Consider the following 26,182-nt stretch of genomic DNA (forward strand, 5'->3'; position numbering starts at 1 on the left):
CATATACGAGAAACATATCCTTAGTCCTTTTCAGGTATTCAGGATGTTCTTGACCGCTGTCCAGTGATCCACTCCTTGGATTACTTTGGTACCTCCCTGCTAGACTTAGCAAGGCACAGCCACACATCAGGTTCTGGTACACCATTGCAATACATGATAGAGCCTATGGCTGAAGCATAGGGAATCTTTCATTTCTCTCTATCTTCTGGTGGTCGGGCCATTGAGTCTTACTCAACTTCACACTTTGTAACACAGGCAAGAACCCTTTCTTTGCTTGATCCATTTTGAACTTCTTCAAAATCTTGTCAAGGTATGTGCTTTGTGAAAGTCCAATTAAACGTCTTGATCTATCTCTATAGATCTTTATGCCTAATATGTAAGTAGCTTCACCGAGGTCTTTCATTGAAAAACTCTTATTCAAGTATCCCTTTATGCTATCCAGAAATTCTAAATCATTTCCAATCAGTAATATGTCATCCACATATAATATCAGAAATGCTACAGAGCTCCCACTCACTTTCTTGTAAATACAGGCTTCTCCAAAAGTCTGTATAAAACCAAATGCTTTGATCACACTATCAAAGCGTTTATTCCAACTCCGAGAGGCTTGCACCAGTCCATAAATGGATCGCTGGAGCTTGCACACTTTGTTAGCTCCCTTTGGATTGACAAAACCTTCCGGTTGCATCATATACAACTCTTCTTCCAGAAATCCATTTAGGAATGCAGTTTTGACATGCATCTGCCAAATTTCATAATCATAAAATGCGGCAATTGCTAACATGATTCGGACAGACTTAAGCATCGCTACGGGTGAGAAGGTCTCATCGTAGTCAACCCCTTGAACTTGCCGAAACCCTTTTGTGACAAGTCGAGCTTTGTAGACAGTAATATTACCGTCGGCGTCAGTCTTGTTCTTGAAGATCCATTTATTCTCAATTGCTTGCCGATCATTGGGCAAGTCAACCAAAGTCCATACTTTGTTCTCATACATGGATCCCATCTCAGATTTCATGGCTTCAAGCCATTTTGTGGAATCTGGGCTCACCATCGCTTCTTCATAGTTCGTAGGTTCATCATGATCTAGTAGCATGACTTCCAGAATTGGATTACTGTACCACTCTGGTGCGGATCTCACTCTGGTTGATCTACGAGGTTCAGTAGTATCTTGTTCTGAAGTTTCATGATCATTATCATCATCTTCCTCACTAATTGGTGTAGGTGTCACAGAAACAGTTTTCTGTGATGCACTACTTTCCAATAAGGGAGCAGGTACAGTTACCTCGTCAAGTTCTACTTTCCTCCCACTCACTTCTTTCGAGAGAAACTCCTTCTCAAGAAAGTTTCCGAACTTAGCAACAAAAGTCTTGCCTTCGGATATGTGATAGAAGGTGTATCCAATAGTCTCCTTTGGATATCCTATGAAGACACATTTCTCCGATTTGGGTTCGAGCTTATCAGGTTGAAACTTTTTCACATAAGCATCGCAACCCCAAACTTTCAGAAACGACAACTTTGGTTTCTTGCCAAACCATAGTTCATAAGGCGTCGTCTCAACGGATTTTGATGGTGCCCTATTTAACGTGAATACGGCCGTCTCCAAAGCATAACCCCAAAATGATAGCGGTAAATCAGTAAGAGACATCATAGATCGCACCATATCTAGTAAAGTACGATTACGACGTTCGGACACACCATTACGCTGTGGTGTTCTGGGTGGCATGAGTTGTGAAACTATTCCGCATTGTTTCAAATGTACACCAAACTCGTAACTCAAATATTCTCCTCCATGATCAGATCGCAGAAACTTTATTTTCTTGTTACGATGATTTTCAACTTCACTCTGAAATTCTTTAAACTTTTCAAACGTTTCAGACTTATGTTTCATTAAGTAGATATACCCATATCTGCTTAAGTCATCTGTGAAGGTGAGAAAATAACGATATCCGCCACGAGCCTCAATATTCATCGGACCACATACATCTGTATGTATGATTTCCAACAAAGCTGTTGCTCTCTCCATAGTACTGGAGAACGGCGTTTTAGTCATCTTGCCCATGAGGCACGGTTCGCAAGTACCAAGTGATTCATAATCAAGTGGTTCCAAAAGTCCATCAGTATGGAGTTTCTTCATGCGCTTTACACCGATATGACCTAAACGGCAGTGCCACAAATAAGTTGCACTATCATTATCAACTCTGCATCTTTTGGCTTCATCACATATTATGAATATGTGTCTCACTACTATCGAGATTCATCAAAAATAGACCACTCTTCAAGGGTGCATGACCATAAAAGATATTACTCATATAAATAGAACAACCATTATTCTCTGATTTAAATGAATAACCGTCTCGCATCAAACAAGATCAGATATAATGTTCATGCTTAACGCTGGCACCAAATAACAATTATTTAGGTCTAATACTAATCCCGAAGGTAGATGTAGAGGTAGCGTGCCGATGCGATCACATCGACTTTGGAACCATTTCCCACGCGCATCGTCACCTCGTCCTTAGCCAATCTTCGCTTAATCCGTAGTCCCTGTTTCGAGTTGCAAATATTAGCAACAGAACCAGTATCAAATACCCAGGTGCTACTGCGAGCATTAGTAAGGTACACATCAATAACATGTATATCACATATACCTTTGTTCACCTTGCCATCCTTCTTATCCGCCAAATACTTGGGGCAGTTCCGCTTCCAGTGACCAGTCTGCTTGCACTAGAAGCACTCAGTTTCAGGCTTAGGTCCAGACTTGGGTTTCTTCTCTTGAGCAGCAACTTGCTTGCCGTTCTTCTTGAAGTTCCCCTTCTTCTTCCCTTTGCCCTTTTTCTTGAAACTAGTGGTCTTGTTGACCATCAACACTTGATGCTCCTTTTTGATTTCTACCTCCGCAGCTTTTAGCATTGCGAAGAGCTCGGGAATAGTCTTCGTTCATCCCTTGCATATTATAGTTCATCACGAAGCTTCTTGTAGCTTGGTGGCAGTGATTGAGAATTCTGTCAATGACACATATCTAGGAAGATTAACTCCCATTGAATCAAGTGATTATTATACCCAGACATTTTGAGTATATGCTCACTGACAGAACTATTCTCCTCCATCTTGCAGCTATAGAACTTATTGGAGACTTCATATCTCTCTCAATCCGGGCATTTGCTTGAAATATTAACTTCAACTCCTGGAACATCTCATATGCTCCATGACGTTCAAAACGTCGTTGAAGTCCGATTCTAAGCCGTAAAGCATGGCACACTGAACTATCGAGTAGTCATCAGCTTTGCTCTGCCAGACGTTCATAACATCTGGTGTTGCTCCAGCAGCAGGCCTGGCACCCAGCGGTGCTTCCAGGACGTAATTCTTCTGTGCAGCAATGAGGATAATCCTCAAGTTACGGACCCAGTCCGTGTAATTGCTACCATCATCTTTCAACTTTGCTTTCTCAAGGAACGCATTAAAATTCAACGGAACAACAGCACGAGCCATCTATCTACAATCAACATAAACAAGCAAGATACTATCAGGTACTAAGTTCATGATAAATTTAAGTTCAATTAATCATATTACTTAAAAACTCCCACTTAGATAGACATCCCTCTAATCTTCTAAGTGATTACATGATCCAAATCAACTAAACCATGTCCGATCATCACGTGAGATGGAGTAGTTTCATCGGTGAACATCATTATGTTGATCATATCTACTATATGATTCACGCTCGACCTTTCGGTCTCCGTGTTCCGAGGCCATATCTGTATATGCTTGGCTCGTCAAGTATAACCTGAGTATTCCGCGTGTGCAACTGTTTTGCACCCGTTGTATTTGAACGTAGAGCCTATCACACCCGATCATACGTGGTGTCTCAGCACGAAGAACTTTCGCAACGGTGCATACTCAGGGAGAACACTTCTTGATAATTTAGTGAGAGATCATCTTATAATGCTACCGTCAATCAAAGCAAGATAAGATGCATAAAAGATAAACATCACATGCAATCAATATAAGTGATATGATATGGCCATCATCATCTTGTGCTTGTGATCTCCATCTCCGAAGCACCATCGTGATCACCATCGTCACCGGCGCGACACCTTGATCTCCATCGAAGCATCATTGTCGTTTCGCCAATCTTATGATTCCACGACTATCGCTACCGCTTAGTGATAAAGCAAAGCATTACATCGCGATTGCATTGCATACAATAAAGCGACAACCATATGGCTCCTGCCAGTTGCCGATAACTTGGTTACAAAACATGATCATCTCATACAATAAAATTTAGCATCATGTTGACCATATCACATCACAACATGCCCTGCAAAAACAAGTTAGACGTCCTCTACTTTGTTGTTGCAAGTTTTACGTGGCTGCTACGGGCTTAAGCAAGAACCAATCTCACCTACGCATCAAAACCACAACGATAGTTTGTCAAATAGACTCCGTTTTAACCTTCGCAAGGACCGGGCGTAGCCATACTTGGTTCAACTAAAGTTGGAGAGACAGTCGCCCGCAAGCTCTATGTGCAAAGCACGTCGAGGGAACCGGTCTCGCGTAAGCGTACGCGTAAGGTTTGGTCCGGGTCGTCTCGTCCAACAATACCGCCGAACCAAAGTATGACATGCTGGTAGGCAGTATGACTTTATCGCCCACAACTCACTTGTGTTCTACTCGTGCAAATAACATCAAACCATAAAACCTAGGCTCGGATGCCACTGTTGGGGAACGTAGTAATTTCAAAATTTTCCTACGCACACGCAAGATCATGGTGATGCATAGCAACGAGAGGGGAGAGTATGATCTACGTACCCTTGTAGATCGCAACGGAAGCGTTGACACAACATAGAGGAAGTAGTCGTACGTCTTCTTCCCGATCCGACCGATCCAAGCACCGTTACTCCGGCACCTCCGAGTTCTTAGCACACGTACAGCTCGATGACGATCCCCGGGCTCCGATCCAGCAAAGCTTCGGGGAGGAGTTCCGTCAGCACGACGGCGTGGTGACGATCTTGATGTTCTACCCGACGCAGGGCTTCGCCTAAGCACTACAACGATATGATCGAGGTGGAATATGGTGGCGAGGGGGCACCGCACACGGCTAAGGAACGATCTCAATGATCAACTTGTGTGTCTAGAGGTGCCCCCTGCCTCTGTATATAAAGGAGCCAAGGGGGAGGGCTGGCCGCCAAGGAGGAGGGCGCAGGAGGAGTCCTACTCCTACCGGGAGTAGGACTCCCCCCCCCAATCCTATTCCAACTAGGATTCCCAAGGGGGAAAGAGGGAGAGGGGTGGCCGGCCACCTCTCCTAGTCCTAATAGGACTAGGGGAGGGGGGAGGCGCGCAGCCCTTATGGGCAGCCCTTTCACCTTTCCACTAAGGCCCACTAAGGCCCATATGATTCCCGGGGGGTTCCGGTAACCTCCCGGTACTCCGGTAAAATCCCGATTTCACCCGGAACACTTCCGATGTCCAAACATAGGCTTCCAATATATCAATCTTTATGTCTCGACCATTTCGAGACTCCTCGTCATGTCCGTGATCACATCCGGGACTCCGAACAACCTTCGGTACATCAAAATGCATAAACTCATAATATAACTGTCATCGTAACCTTAAGCGTGCGGACCCTACGGGTTCGAGAAAATGTAGACATGACCGAGACACGTTCGGTCAATAACCAATAGCGGGACCTGGATGCTCATATTGGCTCCTACATATTCTACGAAGATCTTTATCGGTCAGACCGCATAACAACATACGTTGTTCCTTTGTCATCGGTATGTTACTTGCCCGAGATTCGATCATCGGTATCTCAATACCTAGTTCAATCTCGTTACCGGCAAGTCTCTTTACTCGTTCCGTAATACATCATCCTCCGCAACTAACTCATTAGTTGCAATGCTTGCAAGGCTTAAGTGATGTGCATTACCGAGAGGGCCCAGAGATACCTCTCCGACAATCGGAGTGACAAATCCTAAATCTCGAAATACGCAACCCAACATGTACCTTTGGAGACACCTGTAGTAGCTCCTTTATAATCACCCAGTTACGTTGTGACGTTTGGTAGCACCCAAAGTGTTCCTCCGGTAAACGGGAGTTGCATAATCTCATAGTTATAGGAACATGTATAAGTCATGAAGAAAGCAATAGCAACATACTAAACGATCGGGTGCTAAGCTAATGGAATGGGTCATGTCAATCAGATCATTCAACTAATGATGTGACCTCGTTAATCAAATAACAACTCATTGTTCATGGTTAGGAAACATAACCATCTTTTATTAACGAGCTAGTCAAGTAGAGGCATACTAGTGACACTTTGTTTGTCTATGTATTCACACATGTATTATGTTTCCGGTTAATACAATTCTAGCATGAATAATAAACATTTATCATGATATAAGGAAATAAATAATAACTTTATTATTGCCTCTAGGGCATATTTCCTTCATTCCCTTGGCCACATGATCTCTAATGAAATGATCTCACGATCTCAATAATGCTTGTCTAGCTATGTTGAACCGGATTCTCGGTGATCTTGATGGCACTTTCATTGTCACACCAAAGAGGCACTTTGTCACATTTGACACCGTAATCCATCAAAGTTTGCCTCATCCATAATAATTGGGCACAACAACTTCCGGCAGCAATATACTCGGCTTCGGCTGTGGAGAGAGATATACAATTTTGCTTCTTTGAAGACCAACTTACCAACGATCTCCCTAGGAATTGACATGAACCGGAAGTGGACTTGCGATCAACCTTGTCTCCGGCCCAATCCGAATCCGAGTAACCCATTAACTCAAATGATGATCCCTTGGGATACCAAAGGCCCAAGTTTGGGGTATGAACCAAATATCGAAGGATCCTTTTCACTGCCGAATAGTGGCTCTCCTTAGGAGCGGATTGAAATCTTGCACACATACACACACTCAACATAATATCTGGCCTAGATGCACAAAGGTAAAGCAAGGAACCGATCATAGAGCGATATACCTTTTGATCCACTTCTTTACCATTTGGATCAAGATGAAGTTGACCATTTGTGGCCATGGGTGTCTTCATTGGCTTGACATCTTGCATTTTGAATCTCTTGAGCATGTCTTGGATATAACGAGATTGATTGATGAAGGTTCCTCTCAATTGCTTCACTTGAAAACCGAGAAAGAACTTCAACTCTCCCATCATGCTCATCGCAAATTCCTTAGTCATAAGATTCTCAAACTCAACGTTAATAGCATGGTTAGTTGACCCAAAGATAATATCATCAACATATATTTGGCAGACAAACAACTCTCCTTTTACCCTCTTCGTAAAGAGAGTGGAATCTATTACCCCAATCTGGAACCCCTTCTCGCTTAGGAACGCCGTAAGGTGATCATACCAAGCACGAGGTGCTTGTTTGAGTCCATAGAGTGCCTTATGGAGTTCATAAACGTGAGAGGGATGATCGGGGTCTTCAAAACCGGGAGGTTGCTTGACATACACCAACTCCTTAAGAGGACCATTAAGAAATGCACTCTTAACATCCATTTGATATAATTTGAAATCATGATGAGAGGCATAAGCAAGCAAGATGAATGGATTCGAGACGGGCAACGGGGGCAAAAGTTTCACCAAAGTCCAAACCTTCAACTTGGGTGAAACCTTGTGCCACTAACCTTGCCTTGTTCCTTATTACTTGTCCATATTCATCTTGTTTGTTCTTGAAAATCCACTTTGTTCCAATGACATTATGAAATTCCTTGGGTCTTTCTACAAGGGTCCACACTTTGTTGCGTGTGAAGTTGTTGAGTTCTTCATGCATGGCATCTATCCAATCCGGATCGTCAAGTGGCATCTTCCACCTTAAGGGGTTCAACACAAGAGACAAACGAGTGATGTTCACAAAAGTTTGCCAAACGTCTACGAGTAGTTACCCCCTTTTTGATGCTTCCGTAGATGTTCTCGGTGAGGTGTTGAAGATGTTTTAGCTTGGCGGCCACTTTTTGCTCTTTGCGGTCAAGCTCTTCTTCACTTGGTTTTGGACTTGATGAAGAAGCTTGCCCTTGAGATTGCTTTAGCCTTGGAGACACTCTTCTCTTTGCAACCACAGGTTCTTGCTCAGTAGGAAGTGATGACGATGAAGACACTTGTGGTTGGGGTTGATCTTGATCTTGATCATGACTTTGAGCTTGATCTTGAGCCTCAACGATTGGTTTCATTATACGGAAGAGTTTGCTCTTGATCTTGCTCAGGAATATGAGGGTCTTGATCTTGTTCTTGGATAGGTTCATTATTCCCAAGCATCTTGTACAAGTGGTGTCGGTGATGACTTCCCTTGTGGAAAATCCTCAAGAGGGGCTCTTACTCCTTCTTCTTCTACTTGGACATGGGGTGTTTCTTGTGGAAGAATGTGGCCTATCCCCATTGTCCTTATAGCTTGTGAAGGAGCCTCATCACCTACAACACTAGGAACAATTTGCTCCATACGGGAGCCGTTATCTTCATCAAACTCCACATTTACCGTTTCCTCAATGCACGGTGGATTTATTGAGAACTCGGTAAGCATGAGAGTTTGATGCATATCCAACAAATATGCCCTCATAAGTTCTAGACTCAAATTTAGCTAACCGGGATTTTTTGTTTAAAATGAAACACTTACAACCGAATACCCGAAAGTATTTGACGTTGGGCTTTCTCGATTAGGAGCTCATAAGGGGTCTTGTTCTTGAGCTTGCGAAGATAAAGCCGGTTTGAAGCATGGCACGCGGTGTTGATGGCTTCTGCCCAAAGCTTGTATGGTGATTTGTACTCATCAAGCATGGTCCTAGCCATCTCAATAAGAGTCCGATTCTTCCTCTCCGCAACACCATTTTGTTGGGGAGTATATGGTGTGGCATATTGGTGCTTTATCCCCTCTTCACTCAAGAATTCATCCATTGTATAGTTTTTGAACTCGGTGCCATTGTCACTTCGGATTGCCTTGATCTCACAGTTATGTTGACGTTGAGCTTCTTTGGCAAAGTTGATGAAGGTTTCTTGAGTTTCATCTTTAGTCTTGAGAAAGAACACCCAAGTATATCTTGTGAAGTCATCAACAATGACAAGGCAATATCTCCTTCCTCCCAAACTATCATATGTTGGAGGCCCAAATAGATCCAAATGGATGAGCTCGAGGGGCCTCAAGGTGGTGATGATAGTCTTCACTTTATGAGCTTTTTCATGAAGCTTTCCGGCAATGCAAGCACTACAAGGACGATCTTTGGCAAAAGACACATTGGTTAGTCCAAGAATGTGCTCCCCCTTTAAGAGAGCTTGTAAATTTCTCATGCCCACGTGGGCTAGCCTACGGTGCCATAGCCACCCCACGTCGGCCTTGGCCATTAGGCATGTTGCAAGATGAGTTTTCTCTTTCGAGAAATCAACCACGTAAAGGTTGTCTTCAACATGCCCAACAAAGACCACTTTGAGATTGCTTCTCTTAAAGACGGTCACATGGAATTCACCAAAATGTGAATCATATCCGGCACGAGCCAATTGAATAGTTGAAAGTAAATTGTAGTGAAGGGATTGGACAAGCATGACATTTGCAAGAGATGAATCATTAGAGATTACCACCTTGCCCAAACCCAATACCTTGCCCTTGCTATTGTCACCGAAGGAGATGTTCGAAGAGGCCTTGAGTGAATCAACGAACTCCACAAGCATCTCCCTTTCTCCGGTCATATGATTGGTGCATCCACTATCGATCACCCATTGAGTTCCACCGGAGACATAGTCCTACAATAATCAAGCTTTGGTTATAGGTACCCATTTTGCAATGGGTCCTGGTGAGTTAGCAACAAGGGTCTTGGGAACCCAAATAGTCCAAGCATAATCATCATAGTTAGTTCCAACAAATTTTGCAAAGGTATAGCCATCATCTCCTCTCATGAGAACATATGATGGATTGTTCTTGCCGGCAAAATTCTTGGGAATGGCCTTGTCCCTAATGACCTTACCATTCCCAACACCCTTCATTTCCTTCTCCTTCTCCTTGTGCCCTTCTTGCACAAACACTACCTTTTGGGGAGGGGAAGGAGTCGGACCGATCTTCTTTGTTGTTCTTCTTCTTTGTTCTTACCACTCTTAGATGCGGGATTAAACCCAACTCCCTCCTTGGCAACACACTCCTTTTGGTTGCTCAAGAGATCATTTAGGTTTTTCTCCCCTTGGATGCATGATACAAGCCCTTTCTCAATTTGAGCTTTCAACTTCTTATTTTCCTCTTGAAGGGAGGTGCAATCATGAGCAAAGTTAGCCGTACAAGCATCATCATTTAAATCTATATGAGGTACGGAAGTGAGAGCCTTAATGGTTGTAGCTTTTTAGTTGAGCATAAGACTCGGTGAGGGCAATGAGGTCACCTTTGACAACCTTGGAACTAATCACAAGGAACTCATGCTCCTCAACAAGTCTTGTATGGTCAACTAGAAGCTTTTCAACTCTAACGTTAAGAGCATCTTTATTCTCAAGAGCAAGTTGCAAAGCATCGTTGGTTTTAACAAAGTCAATTTGATGAGCAGATAAGGCTTCCTCAAGTGATGCTCTCATGACACTCTCTTCATTAAGTTCGTGCTCGAGGAGATCAACTCTCTCTTTTTCCTCTATAAGGAGGTTCTCAACGTTCTCAATAAAGTCATCGCGTTCGGCGAGTGACTTAAGGAGATCGCCAAAACGAGCACGAGCTTCACCATGAAGAGTTTTCATGAAAGCCATTAAGGATTCCTCATCATTATCCACACCCTCCTCACACTCATCCTCCACTATCTCACATGAGACATTGGGAGTGTAGTTGTCGGGTCTCTTGGGTTTGGACTTTGTTTTTACCTCTTTGGCCATGAGGCATCGATGAGTGAATGGCTTGTCCTCGTTTGGAGAGTCGAAGAGGCCGGTGGTGGAGGAGGAGGTAGTGGCATGCATGGCAAAGGCGGCCGTGCCCACTTGATCATCATCACCGTCATCTTCATCTCCAGACATGTATTCTTCATGAACAAGAGCCTTGTCATCCTTCCTCTTTGCAAACTTGGTGAACTTCTTCTTCTTAAGCACAAGCTTCTCGGACTTGTCTTCACGTCTCTCATATGGACAATCATGAACAAAGTGTCTTGGGCTATCACAATTGTAGCATTTCCTTCGTCCAAAAGATCTTCCTTGAAGATTTCTTCCTTTGTTTGCCATGGTCCGGAGTACTTCTTGACTAAGAGAGCCAAGTCTTTACGCAAAATCATTTGCCGGGCACGAGGTATCATTATCCTCCTCACATATCTCTTCACTCACTTCTTCCTCCCTTGAGGATTGGCTCATCACTTTCTTGGCCTTCAAGGCAAGATTGGAGTTCTTGGTTGCTTGAGCTATTGCAAATGTTTTCTTGGACTTGGTTTCCAAAAGAACATGGGTAGAGAAGGTGGAAACAACTTGAGCCGAAGTCAACTTGTGATAGTCCGGACGTTGATGAACCATCATGACCATGGTATGTTCTGTGAGAACCATAGCATCTATGAACTTGTCCTTGATGAATTCATCATTTGCCCAAGTGCACCCAAAGGTTCTCAAGTTGAGCACAAGGGACTTCAACCTTCGGTAAACCTCTTCTGCGGACTCACCCTCATTCCTCACAAAGAGATTGACTTCTTGTTTGAGCAAGGCCAACCGAGATCTTCGAATTGCTTCATCTCCTTCAAGAGCCTCCTCAAGGCAATCCCAAATTTCCTTTGCGGTTTTGAGAAGAGCAATGGAATCACTATAGTCTTCAGTCACACGCGTTGCGAAGCATGTTGTGTGCGGTAGCATTGAGGTTGTCGTCAACTGCTTCCCTTGGAGTGAGATTCATTGGGTCCTTGGGGTTGAATCCATTGACCACAATCCACCACAATTGAGTTGAAGCACTGCGCATGTGAGACTCCATATCTAGCTTCCACTTAGCAAATGCATTAGCTTTCAAAGGGGGCGGAGGCCCAACAGGATTAATGCGGGGATGTTGCAAGGGTTGAGGAGAGTAAAAGGGTTCCACGGCATTGTACTGGGGAACTTGAGTACGAGCCAGAAGCAAGAGGTTCCCTCGAGTCATCCGCATCATGAACCTCATTTGGATTAAACGAGTTTGATGCGGACGTTGATGGCTTTAGGCGAGCATCAATTTCCTCCTTGACCGAGGCCGAACCTCTTTCAACATAGAGACTTTGAAGGTCCGCAAACATTGAAAGAAGATCGGCCCGTCGGCCTTCTAAATGCGGGACATCTGGCGTTTAGTGAAGAGCGGCGGGTCGAGCAATGACAGAGAAGCACAAGTGTCTTCGGTCTCGCGGCGGGGGAGTCTTGCTGTGATGAGACATCCCCCCGCACGGGTAGTGAGCCACCACTGTCCTCATTCATCCCTAGATCGACCATATCCTCTAAGGTTGTAAAACCTTATATTAGAGCACGAGGCTCTGATACCAATTGAAAGGATCGATACGTCGACTAGAGGGGGGGTGAATAGGAGACTACAAATTTTAATCTTTCTTGTAGATTTTAAGGCTTAGCGGATAAAAGAGTTCACTAGATATGCAACTAGGTGAATGCAACCTATATGACAAGCAAGCTCCAAGATAGATGTAACGCCCTCGATGCGGCTATATCTCCCGTGTCGAAGCACGACTTAGAGGCATAACCGCATTGAAAGCAATGTCGCAAGTGAGGTAATCTTCACACAACCCATGTAATACATAAGGGAAGGAGATACATAGTTGGCTTACAATAGCCACTTCACACAATACATGAATAAAGCATTACATCATCCAGATACAATCAAGGTCCGACTACGGAACCAAAATAAAAGAAGACTACCCTAGATGCTACACAGATCCCCAATCGACCCCAACTGGGCTCCACTGCTGATCAACTAGAACGAAACAACACAAAGGACAAGATCTTCATCGAGCTCCTCCTTGAGCTTGGTTGCGTCAACTGCTCTGTAACATCGGCACCTGCAAACTGGTTTTGGAAGTAATCTGTGAGTCACGGGGACTCAGCAATCTCACACCCTCGCGATCAAGACTATTTAAGCTTATAGGAAGGGTAAAAGGTATGAGGTGGAGCTCAACAAGCGACTAGCATATTTGGTGGCTAACATATGCAAATGAGAGCGAGAAGAGAAGGCAAAAGCACGGTCGAGAAACTATGATCAAGAAGTGATCCTAGAACAACCTACGTCAAGCATAACTCCAACACCGTGTTCACTTCCCGGACTCCGCCGAGAAGAGACCATCACGGTTACACACGCGGTTGTGCATTTTAATTAAGTTAAGCTTCAGGTTTTCTACAACCGGACATTAAAACACTTCCCATTCGATGCTCCCATGAGGAACTACGTACGGGAGCACGGTTGTTGATCCGAAATAGTTCAAATATTCCCTAGCAGGGATGTCCGCCATATACATTGCCCATCACAAGCTCTTCGACGGTCAATGGCGGAAGGGGTATTCCTTCTACTCCATAGAAATCCGAGGTTCAGAACTCGGTCATCACTCGGTTGACCTGAAGACCATTTTTCGACAATGTGTTAAAGAGAACCAGGCAAAGACGCCCGAATGGTGCTGACTAAATCCCGATAGAGCTTGCTCACATATCTTCATTTCGTTAGGGCCACTTTCCGAGATGAGACAGTTCGCTAAGCTGAGATAAAACACCTGCAGTTGTAATGCTAGATCAATCACATGGGGTCTCGAGGTGGCACCTACAGCAGATCTAACTCAGGTTCGGTCGTCAGAGTAACAGGGTAGAGGGCCACTGGCCACGGGGGGTTTGTAGAAATGTAAACGATGACAGACTTGGAGGCACGGCCTACCCCAAGGGAAAGAATGGCTAGTGTTGGTCAGAAATGGTAGAATAACAATAGTTGGGCGAAGCCTGCTGGATTGGAGTTTTTATTCAAGGAGGACTACTTGTTTCAAAGGAGGGTACATTATAACCCTAACTGTGTAGGGAAAAAACCAAAAATCCGGGACATTAACATCGATTAGTGTAGGAACAACTGAGAGGTGAGGCGCGGTGGTCGGCAAGTGTGTGGGGGTAAACTAACACCAGGCACTATAGGCCAGAGACCTTTCAGCGCTTGTACCACAAGTATATAGATGCATAAATGTGGATAAGATATAATTGAGTGATATCCAACAATATATCATGTTCCAAAACATGGGAACAAACTTCCAATCTTCACCTGCAACTAACAACGCTAGAAGAGGGGCTGAGCAAAGCGGTAACATAGCCAAACAACGGTTTGCTAGGACAAAGGTGGGTTAGAGGCTTTGACATGGCAATATGGGAGGCATGATATAGCAAGTGGTAGGTATCGCAGGCATAGTAGCAAAAGAGCGAGCAGCTTAGGCAAGCAAAGATAGAAGTGAGTTTCGAGGGTATGGTCATCTTGCCTGAAGATCTTCGACGAAGAGAGAAGTTCGAAGATCCAATGCAAGGGAAACAATCAAGTGTCGAGGCAGATAGTGGAACGAGATTGATCAACGCTAGAAGCACGTCCGAGCGTAGTATCGTTTGGAATCGGAATCTGAAGAAGCAACATCCTGGAAAGAAGCATGAAACGTCATGGTATCAGATACATGCCTCGATGCATCGGATGATTGCACAAATGACAAGTAATGATCGACATGTCTGGTTTAATGAAAGACATGGACGAAACTAATGACCGGCCGAAGGACGGTCTTAACAGACTGCAGTGACAAATTCACGGTGGAAGCTCAATATGCACTCAATTGCAATATTGACGAACCCACGTGACTTCAGTCGATTTTTTCGATCTTGTTTATGTAGTTGCAACCACAAAATAGTTAATATGGTTGTATTGAGAACTCGCTATGTGATCAAGGGAGGGGTTGTATCAGGCACAATGCATAAGACGTAACTAATAGACATGGGGCAGACGTATCTGTATATGACGGACGTGGACATTGATCAGAGGGGAACCAGCTTGGGAAAAATCTCATTTGTTGCATTATCCTGTCTTTTGGTGTAGGGTGGTTCGGTGGGTGTATCTAGCGGAGGGATAGGAAAACTACGAAGATTGTGTATTGTAGTTGAGTTGTGAGAGCAGACGTTATGAAGGCTCACCTGAGTGGTAAGCACTTTTGTAAATGAGAAGTCAAATGATTGTTCCTACCACCACGAACCTAGTTTACATTATGAAGATTGTTCTTGTTGAGGTTTCGGTTGACTAATCCCAGGCTTGTTCTAGTTTATTGCAATCTCAGGCAGATAGTTGCAGTCTTTAACTTGATGGCAATAGGAAGCAATCTTGAGACAAGTGCAAACAGGCATTTTAACGACGCTTCATTTTAAAGGGTCAATGGAATGACAGATGGACCGATATTATTATCACCCACAACAACTACGACTACAATTCTCCACCCTGAGCAGATCTAAGTTATTCAGTGACATATAGGGAAATTTGTTTTCATTATGCTGGATGCAAGGCCGGATTAATATAGTCTTATTAATGACAGGGCAATGTTACAGTTTACGTGGGAGAGCGATTAGTTCGTGCGAGTTTGATAACATGTGACAGAACATGAGTTGGTCGGTAGCGTTCTCTGAAAAGAGAATCATGGAAAGAGAGTTGTAGGAGAAGTAAAGAAAGCATCTTTGTCGTTGTGTTGGGCCGGTACTGGACTTGGCTCGGAATCTAATTGTGGGTAAATTGAAGGGGCTCTCAGGTGGCCATCACCATGGGCTTCTTCATAGACCTCTATTGCGATATGGTAGTGGGAAGAGCTCTTGGGAGCATAGATAGCAATTGATTTGCGGCTCGGCAATTGCTGCTGTCGACTCCTCATCTCTCGCACACACAACAACGAGCCAGGAATGAGGTTAGTGTTATAATGGATTAGTTTATGGAGTGTATTGGAGATGAACGACAAACTGAGGCCGCAGACTCGCGGATAGGCGCCATCGAGGCGCTACAGCTGGCTAACTTTCCTCGCATGGGCAAGGCGCCTCCGTATGGTGAGGGCACCCCTGAGCCCCTTTTTTCGCACTGGGGTTCGGGCCAGCCACAAAAGTAGTTCGGGGGCGGCCCAAGCTGCAGTCCTTTGTTTTCCTTCGCTGAACGTTTTTCCTTCGGTGGTTGGTTTCTCTCTCACTCGCAAGATGCAGTCAGGCGCAAATTATGCTCTAATTGATTGCAACTATGTGGTTTCGCCTTTACACCTTACATGACATATAAAATTAGGTTAGACACTAGATTCGGACTTAACAGCATATGAAACAAATGTTTATAGTTGTGAAACTTGCTTAAAGATATGTTCGATTCTACGTTGTTGATAATAGTGATCATAATTCTCTTGGCATAAACGCATGTCTTAAAATAGCAATTAGTGCATTATAAAGTGTAAATAGTTACTGTTTTTAGACCTTTTAAAATTTATAGCTCTCTCCTCTATTTGCCCTATGTTATAAATCATTTGTCACTCTTTTAATTCCTACTACACATGAGTAGCAGGTAGCATAGCGGCAACTCAAGATTATTTAATACTGTATAAGATGGGTAGGAATTTTTGCCTTAGTATAAACAGTATGGTAGGCTGTTTTATACTTTTGAAATGTTCTTTTTTATGTCAAACCCTCCTACATGACTTTGTCTGTTTTTTGTGGTTGGCAGTAATTCTGAGGGCGATAACCAAAATATTGCCACATGAGGATTTTTCCGGACTTGTTTGCTTGTTGTTCCGGCCTCATTTAAACTTGCCTAGATAGGTAGTTTTCTTTGCTTCACCCTCTTGCCATGTTTAACAACATTTAATATTGTTGGGTACATAAACAAGATCGAACTAAATAAGTCACGTGGTGTTTCGTCAATATGCAATGGAGTTGCATATTGAGCTCCACTTAATTTGTAGGGTTGTTTCGCCATGCCATGCTTCATTAAACCAGACATGCATCATACTTGATTGTGCATCATGCCATGATTATGTGTGGTTGTTTACCATGATTGTTTGCTTCTTTCCGGTGTTGCTTCTTCGGGTTGGTTCCGATAACGTCGCGTTTGTGAGGATCCGTTCGACTGTCCCGCTTGTCTTCTTCATGGACTCGTTCTTCTTCCTTGCGGGATCTCAGGCAAGATGATCATACCCTCGAAATCACTTCTATCTTTGCTTGCTAGTTGCTCGCTCTTTTGCTATGCCTATATCGCGATACCTACCACATGCTTTTTCAGCCTCCCATATTGCCATGTCAAGCCTCTAACCCACCTTTTCCTAGCAAACCGTTGTTTGGCTATCTTACCGCTTTGCTTAGCCCCTCTTATAGCGTTGTTAGTTGCAGGTGAAGATTGGAGTTTGTTCCTTGTTGGAACATGGATATTTTGTTGGGATATCACAATATCTCTTATTTAATTAATGCATCTATATACTTGGTAAAGGGTGGAAGGCTCGGCCTTATTCCTGGTGTTTTGTTCCACTCTTGCCGACCTAGTTTCCGTCATATCGGTGTTATGTTCCCGGATTTTGCGTTCCTTACACGGTTGGGTTATAATGGGAACCCCTTGATAGTTCGCCTTGAATAAAACTCCTCCAGCAAGGCCCAACCTTGGTTTTACCATTTGCACTAACAACCTACCACCTTCTCTTGGGTTCTGCAGACTCAAGGGTCTTCTTTATTTAACCCCCTGGGCCAGTGCTTCTCTAAGTGTTGGTCTGAACCGAGTAGACTGCAGGGCCACCTCGGGGCAACTTGAGGGTTGGATTTACTCATAGGATGTCTCATTTGAGTGTGCCCTAAGAACGAGATATGTGCAGCTCCTATCGGGATATATCGGCACATTAGGGCGGCTTTGCTGGACTTGTTTTACAATTGTCGAGGATGTCTTGTAACCGGCATGCCGAGTCTGATCGGATTGTCTTGGGAGAAGGAATATCCTTCGTTGACCGTGAGAGCTTGTGATGGGCTAAGTTGGGACTCCCCTGCAGGGATTGAACTTTCGAAAGCCGTGCCCGCGGTTATGGGCAGATGGGAATTTGTTAATGTCCGGTTGTAGAAAACCTAAAGTTTATCTAAATTAAAATGCACCAACCGCGTGTGTAACCGTGACGGTCTCTTCTCGGCAGAGTCCGGGAAGTGAACACGGTGTTGGAGTTATGCTTGACGTAGGTTGTTCTAGGATCACTTCTTGATCATAGTTTCTTGACCGTGCTTTTACTTTCTCTTCTCGCTCTCATTTGTGTATGGTAGCCACCAAATATGCTAGTCGCTTGCTGCAGCTCCACCTCATACCTTTTACCCTACCTAATAAGCTTAAATAGTCTTGATCGCGAGGGTGTGAGATTGCTGAGTCCCCGTGACTCACAGATACTTCCAAAACCAGTTTGCAGGTGCCGATGTTACCGAGCAGGTGACGCAACCAAGCTCAAGGAGGAGCTCGATGAAGATCTTGTCCTTTGTGTTGTTTCGTTCTAGTTGATCAGTAGTGGAGCCCAGTTGGGGTCGATCGGGGATCTGTGTAGCATTTGGGGTAGTCTTCTTTTATTTTGGTTCCGTAGTCGGACCTTGATTGTATCTGGTTTGATGTAATGCTTTATTCATGTAATTGTGTGAAGTGGTGATTGTAAGCCAACTATGTATCTCTTTCCCTTATGTATTACATGGGTTGTGTGAAGATTACCTCACTTGCGACATTGCTTTCAATGCGGTTATGCCTCTAAGTCGTGCTTCGACACGTGGGAGATTATAGCGCATCGAGGCGTTACATCTATCTTGGAGCTTGCTTGTCATATAGGTTGCATTCACCTAGTTGCATATCTAGTGAACTCTTTTATCCGCTAAGCCTTAAAATCTACAAGAAAGATTAAAATTTGTAGTCTCCTATTCACCCCCCCTCTAGTCGACGTATCGATCCTTTCAATTGGTATCAGAGCCTCGTGCTCTAATATAAGGTTTTACAACCTTAGAGGATATGGTCGATCTAGGGAATGAGGGAGGTGGCCTACCCGTTGCGGGGGATGGTCAAAACCCACCCCGCCGCGACGAGACACTTGGTGCTCCGTCGTTGCTCCCGCCGCTCCTACTAACCCGAATGTCCCCTTGACACCGGCCGATCTTCTTTCAATGTTTGCGGACCTCAAAGTCTCTATGTTGAAAGAGGTTCGGCCTCGGTCAAGGAGGAAATTGATGCTCGCTTAAAGCCATCAACGTCGCATCAAACTCGTTTAATCCAAATGAGGTTCATGATGCGGATGACTCGAGGGAACCTCTTGCTTCTCCGGCTCGTACTCAAGTTCCCCAGTACAATGCCGTGGAACCCTTTTACTCTCCTCAACCCTTGCAACATCCCCGCATTAATCCTGTTGGGCCTCCGCCCCCTTTGAAAGCTAATGCATTTGCTAAGTGGAAGCTAGATATGGAGTCTCACATGCGCAGTGCTTCAACTCAATTGTGGTGGATTGTGGTCAATGGATTCAACCCCAAGGACCCAATGAATCTCACTCCAAGGGAAGCAGTTGACGATCAACTCAATGCTACCGCACACAACATGCTTGCACGCTGTGACTGAAGACTATAGTGACTCCATTGCTCTTCTCAAAACCGCAAAGGAAATTTGGGATTGCCTTGAGGAGGCTCTTGAAGGAGATGAAGCAATTCGAAGATCTCGGTTGGCCTTTGCTCAAACAAGAAGTCAATCTCTTTGTGAGGAATGAGGGTGAGTCCGCAGAAGAGGTTTACCGAAGGTTGAAGTCCCTTGTGCTCAACTTGAGAACCTTTGGGTGCACTTGGGCAAATGATGATTTCATCAAGGACAAGTTCATAGATGCTATGGTTCTCACAGAACATACCATGGTCATGATGGTTCATCAACGTCCGGACTATCACAAGTTGACTTCGGCTCAAGTTGTTTCCACCTTCTCTACCCATGTTCTTTTGGAAACCAAGTCCAAGAAAACATTTGCAATAGCTCAAGCAACCAAGAACTCCAATCTTGCCTTGAAGGCCAAGAAAGTGATGAGCCAATCCTCAAGGGAGGAAGAAGTGAGTGAAGAGATATGTGAGGAGGATAATGATACCTCGTGCCCGGCAAATGATTTTTGAGAAGACTTGGCTCTCTTAGTCAAGAAGTACTCCGGGACCATGGCAAACAAAGGAAGAAATCTTCAAGGAAGATCTTTTGGACGAAGGAAATGCTACAATTGTGATAGCCCAAGACACTTTGTTCATGATTGTCCATATGAGAGACGTGAAGACAAGTCCGAGAAGCTTGTGCTTAAGAAGAAGAAGTTCACCAAGTTTGCAAAGAGGAAGGATGACAAGGCTCTTGTTCATGAAGAATACATGTCTGGAGATGAAGATGATGGTGATGATGATCAAGTGGGCACGGCCGCCCTTTGCCATGCATGCCACTACCTCCTCCTCCACCACCGGCCTCTTCGACTCTCCAAACGAGGACAAGCCATTCACTCATCGATGCCTCATGGCCAAAGAGGTAAAAACAAAGTCCAAACCCAAGAGACCCGACAACTACACTCCCAATGTCTCATGTGAGATAGTGGAGGATGAGTGTGAGGAGGGTGTGGATAATGATGAGGAATCCTTAATGGCTTTCATGAAAACTCTTCATGGTGAAGCTCGTGCTCGTTTTGGCGATCTCCTTAAGTCACTCGCCGAACGCGATGACTTTATTGAGAACGTTGAGAACCTCCTTATAGAGGAAAAAGAGAGAGTTGATCTCCTCGAGCACGAACTTAATGAAGAGAGTGTCATGAGAGCATCACTTGAGGAAGCCTTATCTGCTCATCAAATTGACTTTGTTAAAACCAACGATGCTTTGCAACTTGCTCTTGAGAATAAAGATGCTCTTAACGTTAGAGTTGAAAAGCTTCTAGTTGACCATACAAGACTTGTTGAGGAGCATGAGTTCCTTGTGATTAGTTCCAAGGTTGTCAAAGGTGACCTCATTGCCTCACCGAGTCTTATGCTCAATAAAAGCTACAACCATTAAGGCTCTCACTTCCGTACCTCATATAGATTTAAATGATGATGCTTGTACGGCTAACTTTGCTCATGATTGCACCTCCCTTCAAGAGGAAAATAAGAAGTTGAAAGCTCAAATTGAGAAAGGGCTTGTATCATGCATCCAAGGGGAGAAAAACCTAAATGATCTCTTGAGCAACCAAAAGGAGTGTGTTGCCAAGGAGGGAGTTGGGTTTAATCCCGCATCTAAGAGTGGTAAGAAAAAAGAAGAAGAAGAAACAACAAGAAGATCGGTCCGACTCCTTCCCCTCCCCAAAAGGTAGTGTTTGTGCAAGAAGGGCACAAGGAGAAGGAGAAGGAAATGAAGGGTGTTGGGAATGGAAAGGTCATTAGGGACAAGGCCATTCCCAAGAATTTTGCCGGCAAGAACAATCCATCATATGTTCTCATGAGAGGAGATGATGGCTATACCTTTGCAAAATTTGTTGGAACTAACTATGATGATTATGCTTGGACTATTTGGGTTCCCAAGACCCTTGTTGCTAACTCACCAGGACCCATTGCAAAATGGGTACCTATAACCAAAGCTTGATTATTGTAGGACTATGTCTCCGGTGGAACTCAATGGGTGATCGACAGTGGATGCACCAATCATATGACCGGAGAAAGGGAGATGCTTGTGGAGTTCGTTGATTCACTCAAGGCCTCTTCGAACATCTCCTTCGGTGACAATAGCAAGGGCAAGGTATTGGGTTTGGGCAAGGTGGTAATCTCTAATGATTCATCTCTTTCAAATGTCATGCTTGTCCAATCCCTTCACTACAACTTTACTTTACTATTCAATTGGCTCGTGCCGGATATGATTCACATTTTGGTGAATTCCATGTGACCGTCTTTAAGAGAAGCAATCTCAAAGTGGTCTTTGTTGGGCATGTTGAAGACAACCTTTACGTGGTTGATTTCTCGAAAGAGAAAACTCATCTTGCAACATGCCTAATGGCCAAGGCCGACGTGGGGTGGCTATGGCACCGTAGGCTAGCCCACGTGGGCATGAGAAATTTACAAGCTCTCTTAAAGGGGGAGCACATTCTTGGACTAACCAATGTGTCTTTTGCCAAAGATCGTCCTTGTAGTGCTTGCATTGCCGGAAAGCTTCATGAAAAAGCTCATAAAGTAAAGACTATCATCACCACCTTGAGGCCCCTCGAGCTCATCCATTTGGATCTATTTGGGCCTCCAACATATGATAGTTTGGGAGGAAGGAGATATTGCCTTGTCATTGTTGATGACTTCACAAGATATACTTGGGTGTTCTTTCTCAAGACTAAAGATGAAACTCAAGAAACCTTCATCAACTTTGCCAAAGAAGCTCAACGTCAACATAACTGTGAGATCAAGGCAATCCGAAGTGACAATGGCACCGAGTTCAAAAACTATACAATGGATGAATTCTTGAGTGAAGAGGGGATAAAGCACCAATATGCCGCACCATATACTCCCCAACAAAATGGTGTTGCGGAGAGGAAGAATCGGACTCTTATTGAGATGGCTAGGACCATGCTTGATGAGTACAAATCACCATACAAGCTTTGGGCAGAAGCCATCAACACCGCGTGCCATGCTTCAAACCGGCTTTATCTTCGCAAGCTCAAGAACAAGACCCCGTATGAGCTCCTAATCGGGAGAAAGCCTAACGTCAAATACTTTCGGGTATTCGGTTGTAAGTGTTTCATTTTAAACAAGAAATCCCGGTTAGCTAAATTTGAGTCTAGAACTTATGAGGGCATATTTGTTGGATATGCATCAAACTCTCATGCTTACCGAGTTCTCAATAAATCCACCGGGTGCATTGAGGAAACGGTAAATGTGGAGTTTGATGAAGATAACGGCTCCCGTATGGAGCAAATTGTTCCTAGTGTTGTAGGTGATGAGGCTCCTTCACAAGCTATAAGGACAATGGGGATAGGCCACATTCTTCCACAAGAAACACCCCATGTCCAAGTAGAAGAAGAAGGAGTAAGAGCCCCTCTTGAGGATTTTCCACAAGGGAAGTCATCACCGACACCACTTGTACAAGATGCTTGGGAATAATGAACCTATCCAAGAACAAGATCAAGACCCTCATATTCCTGAGCAAGATCAAGAGCAAACTCTTCCATAATGAAGAATCCAATCTGAGGCTCAAGATCAAGCTCAAAGTCATGATCAAGATCAAGATCAACCCCAACCACAAGTGTCTTCATCGTCATCACTTCCTACTGAGCAAGAACCTGTGGTTGCAAAGAGAAGAGTGTCTCCAAGGCTAAAGCAATCTCAAGGGCAAGCTTCTTCATCAAGTCCAAAACCAAGTGAAGAAGAGCTTGACCGCAAAGAGCAAAAAGTGGCCGCCAAGCTAAAACATCTTCAACACCTCACCGAGAACATCTACGGAAGCATCAAAAAGGGGGTAACTACTCGTAGACGTTTGGCAAACTTTTGTGAACATCACTCGTTTGTCTCTTGTGTTGAACCCCTTAAGGTGGAAGATGCACTTGATGATCCGGATTGGATAGATGCCATGCATGAAGAACTCAACAACTTCACACGCAACAAAGTGTGGACCCTTGTAGAAAGACCCAAGGAATTTCATAATGTCATTGGAACAAAGTGGATTTTCAAGAACAAACAAGATGAATATGGACAAGTAATAAGGAACAAGGCAAGGTTAGTGGCACAAGGTTTCACCCAAGTTGAAGGTTTGGACTTTGGTGAAACTTTTGCCCCCGTTGCCCGTCTCGAATCCATTCGCATCTTGCTTGCTTATGCCTCTCATCATGATTTCAAATTATATCAAATGGATGTTAAGAGTGCATTTCTTAATGGTCCTCTTAAGGAGTTGGTGTATGTCAAGCAACCTCCCGGTTTTGAAGACCCCGATCATCCCTCTCACGTTTATGAACTCCATAAGGCACTCTATGGACTCAAACAAGCACCTCGTGCTTGGTATGATCACCTTACGGCGTTCCTAAGCGAGAAGGGGTTCCAGATTGGGGTAATAGATTCCACTCTCTTTACGAAGAGGGTAAAAGGAGAGTTGTTTGTCTGCCAAATATATGTTGATGATATTATCTTTGGGTCAACTAACCATGCTATTAACGTTGAGTTTGAGAATCTTATGACTAAGGAATTTGCGATGAGCATGATGGGAGAGTTGAAGTTCTTTCTCGTTTTCAAGTGAAGCAATTGAGAGGCGGAACCTTCATCAATCAATCTCGTTATATCCAGACATGCTCAAGAGATTCAAAATGCAAGATGTCAAGCCAATGAAGACACCCATGGCCACAAATGGTCAACTTCATCTTGATCCAAATGGTAAAGAAGTGGATCAAAAGGTATATCGCTCTATGATCGGTTCCTTGCTTTACCTTTGTGCATCTAGCCAGATATTATGTTGAGTGTGTGTATGTGTGCAAGATTTCAATCCGCTCCTAAGGAGAGCCACTATTCGGCAGTGAAAAGGATCCTTCGATATTTGGTTCATACCCCAAACTTGGGCCTTTGGTATCCCAAGGATCATCATTTGAGTTAATGGGTTACTCGGATTCGGATTGGGCCGGAGACAAGGTTGATCGCAAGTCCACTTCCGGTTCATGTCAATTCCTAGGGAGATCGTTGGTAAGTTGGTCTTCAAAGAAGCAAAATTGTATATCTCTCTCACACCGAAGCCGAGTATATTGCTGCCGAAGTTGTTGTGCCAATTATTATGGATGAGGCAAACTTTGATGGATTACGGTGTCAAATGTGACAAAGTGCCTCTTTGGTGTGACAATGAAAGTGCCATCAAGATCACGAGAATCCGGTTCAACATAGCAAGACCAAGCATATTGAGATCGTCATCATTTCATTAGAGATCATGTGGCAAAGGGAATGAAGGAAATATGCCCTAGAGGCAATAATAAAGTTATTATTTATTTCCTTATAATCATGATAAATGTTTATTATTCATGCTAGAATTGTATTAACCGGAAACATAATACATGTGTGAATACATAGACAAACAAAGTGTCACTAGTATGCCTCTACTTGACTAGCTCGTTAATCAAAGATGGTTATGTTTCCTAACCATGAACAATGAGTTGTTATTTGATTAACGAGGTCACATCATTAGTTGAATGATCTGATTGACATGACCCATTCCATTATCTTAGCACCCGATCGTTTAGTATGTTGCTATTGCTTTCTTCATGACTTATACATGTTCCTATAACTATGAGATTATGCAACTCCCGTTTACCGGAGGAACACTTTGGGTACTACCAAACGTCACAACGTAACTGGGTGATTATAAAGGAGTACTACAGGTGTCTCTGATGGTACATGTTGGGTTGACGTATTTCGAGATTAGGTTTTGTCACTCCGATTGTCGGAGAGGTATCTCTGGGCCCTCTCGGTAATGAACATCACATAATCCTTGCAAGCATTACAACTAAAATAGTAGTTGTGAGATGATGTATTACGGAACGAGTAAAGAGACTTGCCGGTAACGAGATTGAACTAGGTATTGGCTACCGACGATCGAATCTCGGGCAAGTAACATACCGATGACAAAGGGAACAACGTATGTTGTTATGCGGTCTGACCGATAAAGATCTTCGTAGAATATGTAGGAGCCAATATGGGCATCCAGGTCCCGCTTGAACCGTAGGGTCCGCACGTAGACGTGTCTCGGTCATGTCTACATTGTTCTTGAACCGTAGGGTCCGCACGCTTAACGTTACGATGACAGTTATTATGAGTTTATGCATTTTGATGTATCGAAGGTTGTTCGGAGTCGCGGATGTGATCACGGACATGACGAGGAGTCTCAAAATGGTCGAGACATAAAGATTGATATATTGGAAGCCTATGTTTGGACATCGGAAGTGTTCCGGGTGAAATCGGGATTTTACCGGAGTACCGGGAGGTTACCGGAACCCCCCGGGAATCATATGGACCTTAGTGGGCCTTAGTGGAAAGGTGAAAGGGCTGCCCATAAGGGTTGCGCGCCTCTCCCCTTCCCCTAGTCCTATTAGGACTAGGAGAGGTGGCCGGCCACCCCTCTCCCTCTTTCCCCCTTGGGAATCCTAGTTGGAATAGGATTAGGGGGGGGGAGTCCTACTCCCGGTAGGAGTAGGACTCCTCCTGCGCCCTCCTCCTGGCCGCCACCTCCCCTTGGCTCCTTTATATACGGAGG

This window comes from Triticum urartu, chromosome 3 (genome assembly GCF_003073215.2).
Source record: "Triticum urartu cultivar G1812 chromosome 3, Tu2.1, whole genome shotgun sequence".
In the NCBI taxonomy this organism is placed as follows: Eukaryota; Viridiplantae; Streptophyta; class Magnoliopsida; order Poales; family Poaceae; genus Triticum; species Triticum urartu.